Source organism: Phyllobates terribilis, unplaced genomic scaffold (genome assembly GCF_046119375.1).
Source record: "Phyllobates terribilis strain yellow unplaced genomic scaffold, ASM4611937v1 Scaffold_2__4_contigs__length_985480577, whole genome shotgun sequence".
NCBI lineage: Eukaryota > Metazoa > Chordata > Amphibia > Anura > Dendrobatidae > Phyllobates > Phyllobates terribilis.
Genome location: NW_027362762.1, coordinates 933560259 through 933573727, shown reverse-complemented (window position 1 = coordinate 933573727; position 13469 = coordinate 933560259). Strand labels below are relative to the sequence as shown.

General features: G+C 45.2%; 1 protein-coding gene across 1 annotated transcript in view; it reads right to left on the bottom strand.

Moving 5' to 3' along the window:
* Window positions 1–12249, bottom strand: part of MRPS6 (mitochondrial ribosomal protein S6) — a 172829-nt gene extending 160580 nt beyond the window's left edge. The window contains exon 1 of the mRNA XM_073668370.1: window positions 12117–12249. The gene's annotated coding sequence lies outside the window, so the exon portion shown is untranslated. The remainder of the gene's footprint in view (window positions 1–12116) is intronic.
* Between the last annotated feature and the right edge of the window lie 1220 nt (window positions 12250–13469).

The window sequence follows — 13469 nt, the reverse complement described above, 5'->3', positions numbered from 1 at the left end:
CCGCTCCTTACACTCTACTGAAACTGCACTTAATAAAGTCTCTAATGATCATCTAACAAATAAATCCAAAGGTCACTGCTCCCTGCTGATTCTCCTGGATCTCTCTGCTGCATCCGACACTGTGGATCACCAGCTCCTCCTCATGATGCTCCGCTCCATCGGCCTCAAAGAAACTGTTCTCTCTTGGTTCTCCTCCTACCTCTCTGACCGCTCTTTCACTGTATCTTTTGTTGACTCTTACTCCTCTAATTTTTCCTTTACTATCGGGGCTCCTCAAGGCTCAGTCCTAGGACCCCTCTTCTTCTCTCTATACACTGCCCCTATTGGACAAACCATCAGCAGATTTGGTTTCCAGTATCATCTCTATGCTGATGACACCACATTAAACACATCGTCTCCTGACATCACCCACACCTTATCACAAAATACCAGGGGTTGTCTGTCCGCTGTCTCCAACATCATGTCCTCTCTCAATCTGATACTGAATCTCTCCAAAACTGAATTTCTCATTTTTCTTCCCTCTACTAACCTACCTATATCTGATATTGCAATTGCCTTGGAGGGTTCAACCATAATTCCCAAGCAGTACGCCTGCTGTCTTGGGGTTATATTTGACACAGAACTTTCCTTTATTCCCTATATCCAATCGCTCCTGTCACCTGCATCTTAAAAACATCTCTAGAATCCGACCTTTTCTCACCTTTGAAACTGCAAAAATCTCTTACTGTCGCTCTTATTCACTATGACCTGGACTACTGCAACTCTCTACTGATCAGTCCCCCTCTAACCAAACTTTCTTCTCCCCAATCCGTCTTGAATGCGACAGCCAGGGTCGTATATCTGTCCAGCTGCTACACCGATGCCTCTACCTTGTTCCAGTCATTGCACTGGTTGCCCATTTGCTATAGAATACAATAAAAACGTAACTCACCCACAAAGCTCTCCACAGTTCTGCACCGCCCTACATCTCCTCCCTCTTCTTTGTCTATCGCTCTGTGCTCTCCATTCCGCAGCTGATCTAAGACCAACAGTCCCCATTATCCGAACCTCTCACCCTGTCTTCAAGACTTCTCTCGTGCTTAGCCAGATTTGTAGAATGCGCTACCACAGATGATCTGATTAATACCTTGCCCCCACATTTTTAGGCATGCCTATTCATCTGTCTCCACATCCTCCATGCACCCAATAGCACTTGGTAACTGTACTTAGACGGATACTGGCTGATGGCCGGATCATGCAGCTTTATAACATAACCCTTATTTATTATATTGATGGCCGGACCGTACATGACGGGCACCTTTTACCTTTTGTGTCCTCCCTATTAAATAGATTCTAGCTTGCAAGCAGCAGGGCCCTCACTCCTTCTGTAACTGTTGAACTATATGTTAAATTGTAATGTCTTTATTGTCTGTACACGTCCCCGCTTAATTGTAAAGTGCTGCGGAATTTGTTGGTGCTATATAAATAAAAGTTATTATTATTATATTATTATTATTAGAATGACTTTCACAGAGAACTATTGTCATTTACACCATAAGAAATGTCTGAGCAGAGTCCTCACACTTACAATCTGACCATCATCAATATCACATTACGTTCATCCTGGCCACTAACATTCAACTTGGAAGTGATTGTAAATGTCAAGTCATTTTACTGTTATCACCAGTTTGTTCATATTTAGCTCACAAATGTACACAGCAATGATGGACTATGAACCTCCACATGGCAAAAAAGAAAAATCAATTCATAGGATACAACATAATCTTTAACCTTCTGAGGTATGTGGAGAACAACAAACCCTGGTGCAATCCCAGAAATCTGATATACAACCTACATGGACAGCAACATATTGTATCTACAGGACATCCCATTTATGATATTCCACTTTAAATCTATAGGCCTTAATATGGAGTCGGTCCCTCTGCAGCTATAACAGTTTACACTCTTCCGGGAGGAATTTCGGCAAGATTTTGGAGGTGTCTGTGGGAATTTTTGACCAATCATCCAGAAGAGCATATGTGAGGTCAGACATGGATGTTGGGGAGAGGCCGGGCTCACAATCTCCATTCTAGTTCATCCCAAAAATGTTGGATGGGGCTAAGGTCTGGGCTCTGTGTAGCTGGTCAAGTTCTTCCACACTAAACTCACCCAACCATGTCTTTATGGACCTTGTGCACTGTACACAGTTACGAGGAACAGAAAAGGACCTTCCCCAAACTTCTCATAAAGTTTGAGACTAAAATTGTCCAAAGTATCTTGTGCTGAACTATTAACATTTCCTGTCACTGGAACTAAGGAGGCCGACCCCTGAAAATCAAGCCCAAAGAATTATCCTCCTCCACCAAACTGTACAGCAGGCACAATGCAGTCAGGCAGGTAATGTTTTCCTGGCATTCACCAAACCCAGACTCCCCCATGAGATACCAGATAGAGTGTGATCCGTCACTGCACAGAGCACGTCTCCTCCAGAGTCCGGTGGTGGCGGCTTTACACCACAATCCAGAGGAGGTCTGGACTCTGCAGTTATGGGGTCGCAAGAGCGGTGGTGACTTTTCTGGCCTCTGCTCCTGAGCACTTGGTGAAACCACTCTGTAACATTATGGGGTTACACCAGAGTTCCTGCGGTTCCTTCCCTTTCTCAATAATATCACTCACAGGTGATGGTGGAAAAGTTGAGGGGAAAAAATGTAATGAATGGACTTGTTACACCAATAGCTCCTATTACAGAATCACGATGATATCAGTGAGCTCTGCACCACCGGCCGTTTGGTCAACCATTGGTAAAGGCAGATGGCATTGCGGGGAACCGGGTGTTATACACCAGGAGCAATTGGGCCGGATGTCATCTACCCGTGGCGAGGGGCCAGATGTTACACACTGACGGCAATGGGACTGAATGAAAAACCTGATTTCAATGATTAAGAGTTCATCTTAATACTTTTCTCCATATACTATGGTTAGACAATTAGAGTAAAGCTCGCACCTTATAGATATTTCTAAGACCATTAAGACTGAAGAGCAACTGTTCCTGTATTCCTCAAAGATACCAAACCTTTACTTAAAACTCCACATTGCGCCCTTCCTCTGTTATTCCTCTTGGAAATATTTTTACAATAATGACACTTGGGTTTTACCACTCAACTTGTCAAAGGTCTGTGCTACTATATCATACACATAAACTACCAAAATTCACCAATCTTAAAGCATGATCAGTAGAATCTGCCATGTCCCATCCCTAATGATCATTTTGACTTATTGTCAGCTGACATGTTCAACACTGACCACCGTTTAGAGGACTTTTTAGACTTGGTCAGATGACCTCACATGAAGGTTATGTTCCAACTGAAGTTCATACTCGAGTAGTAGTCCAAAAATACATGTCATACCCAATCTTCAGTCTTGAATTACACACTATTATTATTATTTATTATTATAGCGCCATTTATTCCATGGCGCTTTACATGTGAAAAAGGGGTATAATACAAGAACAATTACAATAATCTTGAATACAATGTGACAGCGACTGGTACAGGAGGAGCGAGGACCCTGCCCGCGAGGGCTCACAGTCTACAAGGGATGGGTGAGGATACAGTAGGTGAGGGTAGAGCTGGTCGTGGAGCGGTGGTTACTGCAGGTTGTAGGCTTGTCGGAAGAGGTGGGTCTTTAGGCGAGAGTCTGATACGTTGGGGTAGAGAGTTCCAGGGTAGGGGGGAAGCACGGGAGAAATCTTGTATACGGTTGTGGGAGGAGGAGATAAGAGGGGAGTAGTGCAGGAGATCTTGTGAGGATCGGAGGCTGCGTGCAGGTATGTAACGGGAGACTACGTCGCAGATATATGGAGGAGACAGGTTGTGGATGGCTTTGTATGTCATGGTTAGGGTTTTGAACTGGAGTCTCTGAGCAATGGGGAGCCAGTGAAGAGATTAACAGAGAGGAGAGGCCGGGGAATAGCGGGGGGACAGGTTGATTAGTCGAGCAGCAGAGTTTAGGATAGATTGGAGGGGTGCGAGAGTGTTAGAGGGGAGGCCACAGAGCAGGAGGTTGCAGTAGTCAAGGCGGGAGATGATGAGGGCGTGCACTAGTGTTTTTGCAGATTCATGGTTTAGGAATGTGCGGATCCGGGAGATATTTTTGAGTTGGAGTCGGCAGGAAGTGGAAAGGGCTTGGATATGTGGCTTGAAGGAGAGTTCCGAGTCCAGGGTTACCCCAAGGCAACGAGCTTGAGGGACTGGGGAGAGTGGGCAGCCATTGACGTTGATAGATATGTCAGTTGGGAGGGTTGAATGAGATGGCGGAAAGATGATGAATTCTGTTTTGTCCATGTTAAGTTTTAGAAATCTGGCAGAGAAGAAGGATGAAATAGCGGACAGACATTGTGGGATTTTGGTTAGTAAGGAGGTGATATCGGGTCCAGAGAGGTAGATCTGTGTGTCATCAGCATAGAGGTGATAATGAAAGCCATGAGACTCTATGAGCTGTCCCAGGCCAAAGGTGTAGATGGAGAAGAGCAGGGGTCCTAGAACTGAACCTTGGGGGACACCGACAGATAGGGGGCGAGATGAGGAGGTGGTCTGTGAGTGGGAGACACTGAATGTCCGGTCTGTTAGGTATGAGGAGATCCAGGATAGGGCCAAGTCTGTGATGCCGATAGATGAGAGAGTCTGTAGTAAGAGGGAATGGTCCACTGTGTCAAAGGCAGATGACAGGTCTAGGAGGAGGAGGACAGAATAGTGTCGCTTAGATTTGGTGGTTAGTAGGTCGTTGGTGACTTTAGTCAGTGCAGTTTCAGTAGAATGGTGCAGTCGGAAACCAGATTGTAGGCGGTCAAAGAGGGAGCAGGAGGAGAGGTGGGAGGACAGCTCAGAATGGACGTGTTGTTCCAGTAGTTTTGAGGTATAGGGGAGAAGTGATATGGGGCGATAGCTAGACACGGAGGATGGGTCAAGGGAGGGCTTTTTGAGGATGGGTGTGATTGAGGATTGTTTGAAGCATGAGGGGAAGACACCAGTTGTTAGTGACAGGTTGAAGAGGTGGGCTAGAGCTGGGATGAAGATGGTGGTAAGGTTTGGGATGAGGTGGGACGGGATTGGGTCAAGTTTACAGGTGGTGAGGTGTGATTTGGAGAGTAAGGAGGAAAGTTGATCTTCAGAAATGGTGGAGAATGTAGTTTTGGAGGAAGAGGGTTGAGTAGGTGTGCGGAGGAGCTGTGGGGGCTTTAGGCAAAAGCTTTGTCTGATGGTGTCAATCTTCTTCTTGAAGAATGAGGCAAAGTCTTCGGCTGAAATAAGAGGAGAGGGAGGAGGCACTGGGGGACGGAGGAGAGAATTGAAGGTGTTGAATAGTTGTTTGGGGTTGTGAGACAGGGAGGATATGAGAGATGAGAAGTATGTTTGTTTTGCTGCAGTGAGTGTGGACTTGAAGGTAGTGAGGGACTGTTTGAATGCGATGAAGTGCTCATGGGAGTGGGACCTTTTCCATCTACGCTCAGCTACCCTGGAGGCCCGTCGCAGTTCATTAGTTAGGCTGGTGTGCCAGGGTTGTCTGTTGATTGTGCAAGCCTTGGTATGTGTGAAGGGGGCGACCGAATCGAGAGCTGTAGCTGTTGTGGTGTTGTATAAAGTGGCAGCAACATCTGCATCATGTAAGGAACTAATGTCTGTAAGAGGGAGGAGGGATTCAGAGAGTGAGTGTAGGTCAAGGTGTTTGAGATTTCTACGAGGGTATGCAAGTTTGTGGAGTGGGGATTGTTGCCTCGGGGAGGAGAGAGAAGAGAATGTGAGTAGGTTGTGGTCAGAAAGAGGGAGAGGTGAGTTAGAGAGGTTAGATAGGGAACAGAGGCGGGTGAAGATGAGGTCCAGTGTGTGGCCGTCTTTGTGGGTGGGTGTGGAAGACCAATGAGTAAGACCAAAGGAGGAAGTGAGGGATAGAAGCTTAGAACCAGCTGAGAGGGAAGTGTCAATGGGGATGTTAAAGTCGCCCATGAGGATAGTGGGGATGTCAAAGGAGAGGAAATGAAGTAGCCAGTGTTATGTTCTGCTATCAGAGCTAAGGAAAGAGAGGAGATCGGTCCCTACGATAGAACTCAGCTGAATCCCTACGATGTAACAGGGAACCTGATCCTGCGATCAGACCTGCTAAAGTCCTAAGCTAGTCTGTACGGAGACCTATAGATGTGGGGAAGGAATCCCTACAAGTACTAAGGACTGGGAGGAATATGGGACACCTCCTAACAGAAATAGTAGCAGACAGACGAACAAACAAAATATATAGAACATAGAGGTCCGTAGACCAAGCAAACTAACAGAGAAAGATACAGAGCACAGGCTAGCTAGAAAGTAGTAATACAATGAAGTCCAGCAAAGCCAGAAGGGCGGAGCAGGCTTAAATAGGCCAACAAGGTCATGTGACCAGCAAAGGAAAAAAAACCTAAGAGCAAGGTTCTAACAGTACCCCCCCTTCTAAGAGGATCCTCCGGATCCCCTAGGACCAGGCTTATCAGGAAATCTCCTGTGAAACGCTCTGATAAGTCTGGACGCGGAAACATCATCCGACCTCACCCAAGAGTTATCCTCGGGTCCGAAACCTTTCCAGGCCACAAGATACTGCAAACTACCTCTATACAGTCTAGAGTTAAGGATGCGAGAAATTTCATATTCCCCGTCCTCCACCACCGGAGGAACAGAGGCAGAGGCGTCACAATCCGATACAACAGCTTTTTTCAACAGAGAGACATGAAATACCGGATTAATTCTCCAGGAGGTAGGAACCTCCAACCTAACAGCAGATTGGTTGACAACCTGAAGCACCTTAAAGGGCCCTACAAACTTGGGACCCAATTTCTTAGAAGGAATCCTCAACCGCAGATTCCTAGAGGACAACCAAACCATGTCACCAACAGCGAACAAAACCTCCTGTCGTTTCCTATCAAAGTAGTCCTTAGATTTTCTGTTGGCCTCCTGAAGATTACCACGCACATCCGTCCAAACTCTCTCCAAATCACCGGAAAAATTCTCCTCCTCAGGCACGGCAGATCCCAACTTGGAGAACGACCCAAACGACGGATGTCTCCCAGAACAACAAAAAAAAGGCGAACAACCAGCAGAAGAAGACGTATGATTGTTCAGAGCAAATTCAGCAAGTGGCAGAAACTCAGACCACCCCTCTTGATTGTCTGCCACAAAACAACGCAAGAACTGCTCAACATCCTGGTTTTTCCTTTCTGTCTGGCCATTAGATTCAGGATGATATCCGGACGAGAACGATAAATGAACTCCCAACCTGTCACAAAAGGCACGCCAAAAACGAGCCACGAACTGAGGACCCCTATCAGAAACAATGTCAGTAGGAACGCCATGAAGTCTGACAATTTCCTTGACAAAGGCCTTAGCGAGAGTTTTAGCGCAGGGCAGTTTGACAAAGGGAACCAAGTGACACATCTTGCTAAAACGGTCCACGACCACCCAGATGACAGTAAAACCCTCAGAGGGGGGAAGGTCAGTTATAAAGTCCATAGCCAAATGTGTCCAAGGGGCACTGGGAACCTCCAAAGGACAAAGCAACCCCGCAGCAGGAGTATGAGAGGACTTAGATCTAGCACATATAGTACATTGACGCACCCACTTAATGACTTCCTTCTGCCATCCAGGCCACCAAAAACTGCGACCCACCAGTCTCTTGGTCTCAGAGATTCCGGGATGACCTGCCAACCGAGATTCATGACACTCAAAAAATAAATCTCTCCTAAAGGTCCCAGGCACAAACAACCTCCCATGGGGAGTGTTAGATGGGGCATTCTCCTGTGCTTTAAGAATCTCATCTTCCAAAACGGAGTCCAAAGCAGCTATCACAACACCTTCTTGTAAAATGTTCTCCTCTTTCTCAGCACCGACTATGGGAGAAAAACTGCGAGACAAGGCATCCGCCTTAACATTCTTAGTACCAGGGATGTAAGTAACGGAGAAATTAAACCGCGAGAAAAACAGTGCCCACCTAGCCTGACGGGCATTCAGGCGCTTGGCAGCATCAAGATATATCAGATTTTTATGATCCGTAAGAACCTGAACGGGAAATTCCGCACCTTCCAAGAAGTGACGCCAGTGTTCAAATGCGAGTTTAATAGCCAATAATTCCCGATTACCAATATCGTAATTCAGTTCAGTTCCGAAAATTTTTTTGAAAAAAAGGCACAGGGATGTAATCCATCCCCGTTATCCTGAGACAATACTGCGCCAACCCCCACAGAGGAAGCATCAACCTCAACCAAAAACGGCTTAGTCACATCAGGCTGCATAAGGATGGGGGCAGAGCTGAACCTCTCCTTGAGATACACAAAAGCTTCAATGGCCTCAGAAGACCACTGAACCGCATCAGCACCTTTCCTGGTGAGATCGGTCAGAGGTTTGACAATACTAGAAAATTTTTTTATGAATTTTCTGTAATAATTGGCGAAACCTAAAAACCTCTGTATCGATTTCAAACCAATAGGCCTAGGCCATTCCTGTACAGCTTGAACTTTAACCGGGTCCATCTCAAAACCTTCGCTGGAGATAATGTAACCCAAAAAACTAATTCTCTGTACAGCGAACTCACATTTCTCCAGCTTAGCAAAAAGCGAATTGTCCATTAACAACTGTAATACCTCACGTACGCTCCGCCAATGAGACTCCAGATCCGGCGAATAAATCAAAATGTCATCCAAATACACAACCACATTTTTGCCGATCAAAGGTCTCAGGATGTCATTAATAAGATTCTGAAAAAATGCAGGAGCATTAGTAAGACCAAAAGGCATAACCAGATTCTCAAAATGACCCACAGGAGTGTTAAAAGCAGTCTTCCATTCATCACCCTCCTTCATGCGCAACAGATTGTATGCCCCCTTAAGGTCAATTTTAGAGAACCACTTGGCCCCCATTAACTGGTTAAACAGATCAGGAATCAATGGCAGTGGGTAAGGATTGCGTACAGTAATTTTGTTAATCTCACGAAAATCCAGACAAGGACGTAAACCGCCGTCCTTTTTTTTTACAAAAAAAAATCCAACCGCCACAGGAGACTTAGAGGGCCTAATGTGACCGGCGACCAAACTTGTCTGTATGTATTCCTCCAAAGCCTTCCTCTCAGGAATAGTAAGGTTAAATAAACGACTTTAAGGAACAGTCGCTCCAGGGACAAATTCAATAGAACAATCATAGTCTCTATGGGGAGGCAAAACCTGCGATTCCTTCTCAGAAAAAACTCTCCAAAAATCCTGAATAGGAACAGGCAATTCTCCCCTATCCAAAGCTGCAATACGCCCGTTACAACACTTGTCATAACATTTATGGCTCCAGGATTTAATTTCATTGGTAGACCAATCCAGTACAGGATTGTGAAATTTTAACCAGGGCAATCCCAATATTACTGGAGAAGGCAAGTTATTCAAAACTACCAAATCCAATTTCTCATGGTGAACACCATTAATAGTGAGAGGAAATTCACAGACCTTGAGAGTAATATTCTTCAAAGGGGAACCATCCACAGAAACCACAGCAATGGGGGATGATAAAGGTTCGGGTTTTAAATTGAGTCTTTCCAAGAATCCCCCATCAATTACATTCAGAGTAGACCCACAATCGACAAACACCCGAAATTCCATTAATTTTTCCTGAGCAATCGTGGAAGCAGCTAAAAATACACCCTTGGAATTTAAACAGGCAATACGGGCGTGACTGACCATTTTTTTTTCTTTCTTCATACGAAGCTCACAGCCTTTAATCAAATGACCAGATTTTCAGCAATAGAAACACAAGCCTTCAGAAAATCGACGGTCTTTTTCTTGAGAGCGAGGTGCCACCAATCCAATCTCCATCGGTTCACCACTGTTAGTACACACATTCTCATAACCAGAAACTGACATAGCAGAGGATTTGCTCTCATTAACCCTAGCATGCAGTCTCCTATCCACCCGTATAGCTAATTGCATAGCCTGTTGCAAATCTTCAGGTGTAGGATAAGCAATTAGCAGGTCTTTAACCCTTTCACTGAGCCCAGCAAGAAATAGACTTTTCAGAGCAGAATCGTTCCACCCTATTTGAGTAGACCAACGACGGAAATGAGTACAATATTTTTCCACATTACCTGATCCCTGTTTCAAACGTCTCAACTCAGTCTCAGCTGATGCAACACGGTCAGGATCATCATATAATAGTCCCAAAGCAGAAAAAAAACTATCCACTGATCTGAAGCATGTATCACTAGGTTGCAAAGAAAAGGCCCACTCCTGAGGCTCTTTGCGCAAAAGTGACATTATGAACCCTATGCGCTGGGATTCATCCCCAGAGGACTTGGGTCTCAAACGAAAATACAATAAGCAAGCATTTTTAAATGAAAAAAATTCTCGATGTTCACCAAAAAATAAATCCGGCAAACATACCTTAGGCTCCAAGAAATGTGCTCCAGGACAGTTACTCACGTGCTGACGGAGCTCGGTCACCTCCAGAGAGAGTCCCTGCAGGCGATGAGCCAAATCCTGAACCGACACCATGATGGAACAGAAAAATCTTTCCTTAGAGAATTTGCAGGCTGGACTTACTGTTATGTTCTGCTACCAGAGCTAAGGAAAGAGAGGAGATCTGTCCCTACGATAGAACTCAGCTGAATCCCTACGATGTAACAGGGAACCTGATCCTGCGATCAGACCTGCTAAGTCCTAAGCTAGTCTGTACGGAGACCTATAGATGTGGGGAAGGAATCCCTACAAGTACTAAGGACTGGGAGGAATATGGGACACCTCCTAACAGAAATAGTAGCAGACAGACGAACAAACAAAATATATAGAACATAGAGGTCCGTAGACCAAGCAAACTAACAGAGAAAGATACAGAGCACAGGCTAGCTAGAAAGTAGTAATACAATGAAGTCCAGCAAAGCCAGAAGGGCGGAGCAGGCTTAAATAGACCAGCAAGGTCATGTGACCAGCAAAGGAAAAAAAAACTAAGAGCAAGGTTCTAACAGCCAGGTGGTGAAGTGGTCAAAGAAAGTGGTGGTTGATCCTGGGGGGCGGTAGATGACAGCCAGTTGGAGGTTGGAGGGGGAGTAGATGCGCACGCAGTGCACTTCAAAAGAGGGGAGAGTAATTGCGGGCGGCAGTGGGATATGGGTGAAGGAGCAGTTTTCTGAGAGGAGGAAACCTATTCCTCCACCGTGCTTGCCGGTGTGGCGGGGGGGTATGGGAGAGGTGGAATCCGCCACACGAAAGTGCAGCAGGAGAGGCCGTGTCGGAGGGGGTGAACCAGGTTTCAGTGATGCCGAGGAAGGAAAGCTTGTTAGTGATGAAGAGATCGTGAATGTAGGAAAGTTTATTGCAGACAGAGCGAGCGTTCCATAGAGCTCCTGTTAGAGGGACTGGGGAAGTGGGGGCTGGGCGGATGGGTATAAGGTTAGAAGGGTTACGAGAGTTTGGGCTAGATCGTGGGTAGGAGGTGGAAGTGACTGTAGTGATGTGGTGAGGAGGGCCAGGATTTGGAGAGATGTCGCCGGCAGTAAGGAGGAGCAGAGAAAGCGTTATTAGGTGGGAGCAGGAGAGGGCATGAGGTGGCTGTCTGTGTTTGGAGACAAAGGATTGTATGTTGAGGAATAGCTCTGAGGAAGAGGTGAGGTGGGTGGGCAGAATGGAGGGAGAGATGAAGAGTTCCTTACTAGGTGTAGGGATTAGGGGTGGTTGTAAGAAGTGAAGGATTAAGGGGGTGAGAGTGAAAACAAACACAAACATTGTTTACTGTTACAAAGTATCCAGTTACCTTCAGTTCCCTTCAGGTTCAATTCAGGATTAATTCAAATTTCAGACACTTCAGCTAATGGACACTTAAGGTGATGGACACAGACTAAAGTCTAACACAGACTCCTAGTTCACAATATATGGGCTACAGAATGCATTCAGCTGTGAACCAGATGGGAGTGGTCTGTGCTCTTCTTGATCAGCTGATTAGATTGAACCAGATGCAGGATAGTCAAAGACAGAGTAAACAAGGCCATAAATGAAAGTGGGGGGTGGGTGACGTACCATTAGAGAATAGGAACAGAACGGTATAGAGAAGACAGCATGGAAGTCAGCATGGGAAAGTTGAGTGACGTACCTGTAAAAGGAATGGATAAACAGATGCTGATTAGAGTGCGGTGATGGCAGGTACACATGAGTTGTTTGAAGTTCAACGATTGTGGAGTAGCCTCAATATTAGTCAATAAAGGACGGGGCTTTTCCTGTGTGATGAGGTGACAGGATCATCACTGTGGAATGATGGTTAACTATTAGACAGTGTCTCCACGTATTCTCTATATCTCCGTAAATGTTTTTGCATTACCTATGATTGTGTCTTTTTTAGAATGTTGAGAAACTGTAGTCAATCATCTACCACCTCTAATCAGAATGGTCTACTTGTAAGCACAAATACCAATATGACTCATTATCTGGGATATAAACAAGACCAAAGCTAGATTAACCGAAAGGTCACACTCCCAGATCTGATGTGGAAGTTACATCGACAACACTCTCCTCTGTAAAAAGGGTCATGTTACCATATAGATCAGGCATGCACAAACATTTTTTGGTCCAAGGGCCACAATTTGATACTGAACCAATTCCACGGGCTGCCAAAAAATGAAAGGGGTACTTACACATCACCAGAACCATCGTCAGTATATGGATACATCAATAGAACCACCATCAGTATATGAATACAATACCAGAACCACTATCAGTACAGTAATACAGTACCAGAGTCTTCATCAGTACATGAATACAAAACCAGAACCATTGTCAGTTCATGAATACATCACCAAGCTTAGTACAGTGATCAATTGCAATGTCAGGTCAGTACCATATACACTTGTATTGTATAAACCTGCAACAGACAATATTTCCTTTACAATGGAGAAGATACTGGGAGTTGTTGTTACCAGCCATCATTAGACTGTGGACCATACAGAAACCACAATACTGATTAGATGTAGTATCACAAATAAACATTTAAATCTAGGTACCTTACAGGTGTAGTCTTCTCTGATTGGAGTTGTTCTCATCCCTTTTAGTACAGATACCATGATGACTTTTGACATCCACGACTTGTCTCGGCAGACTTTCCTCTTCTCAGGTCTTCTGCAGCATATCCCAATACAGTGACCTTAAAAATAACATCATTATGATGCCCCATGAATAAAAATATCTCACATTCGGTATCCCTAAATAATTAATTGCCCCTCACTGTGCTTTAAGCCCCCCTTTATACTGTCCCTCATGCTGCCATTTCTCCATACTAATACTCAATACTCCCTCCTCTCCATATTGTCCCCCTACACTTCTCCTTCTCCATACTGTCCCACCAAAATTGAACTTCTCCATACTGTCCCCTGACACTGCCCCTCTACATACTGTCCCCCACGCTACCACCTCTACAAATGTTCCCCGTGCTGCTTCCCCTCTATACTGTGTC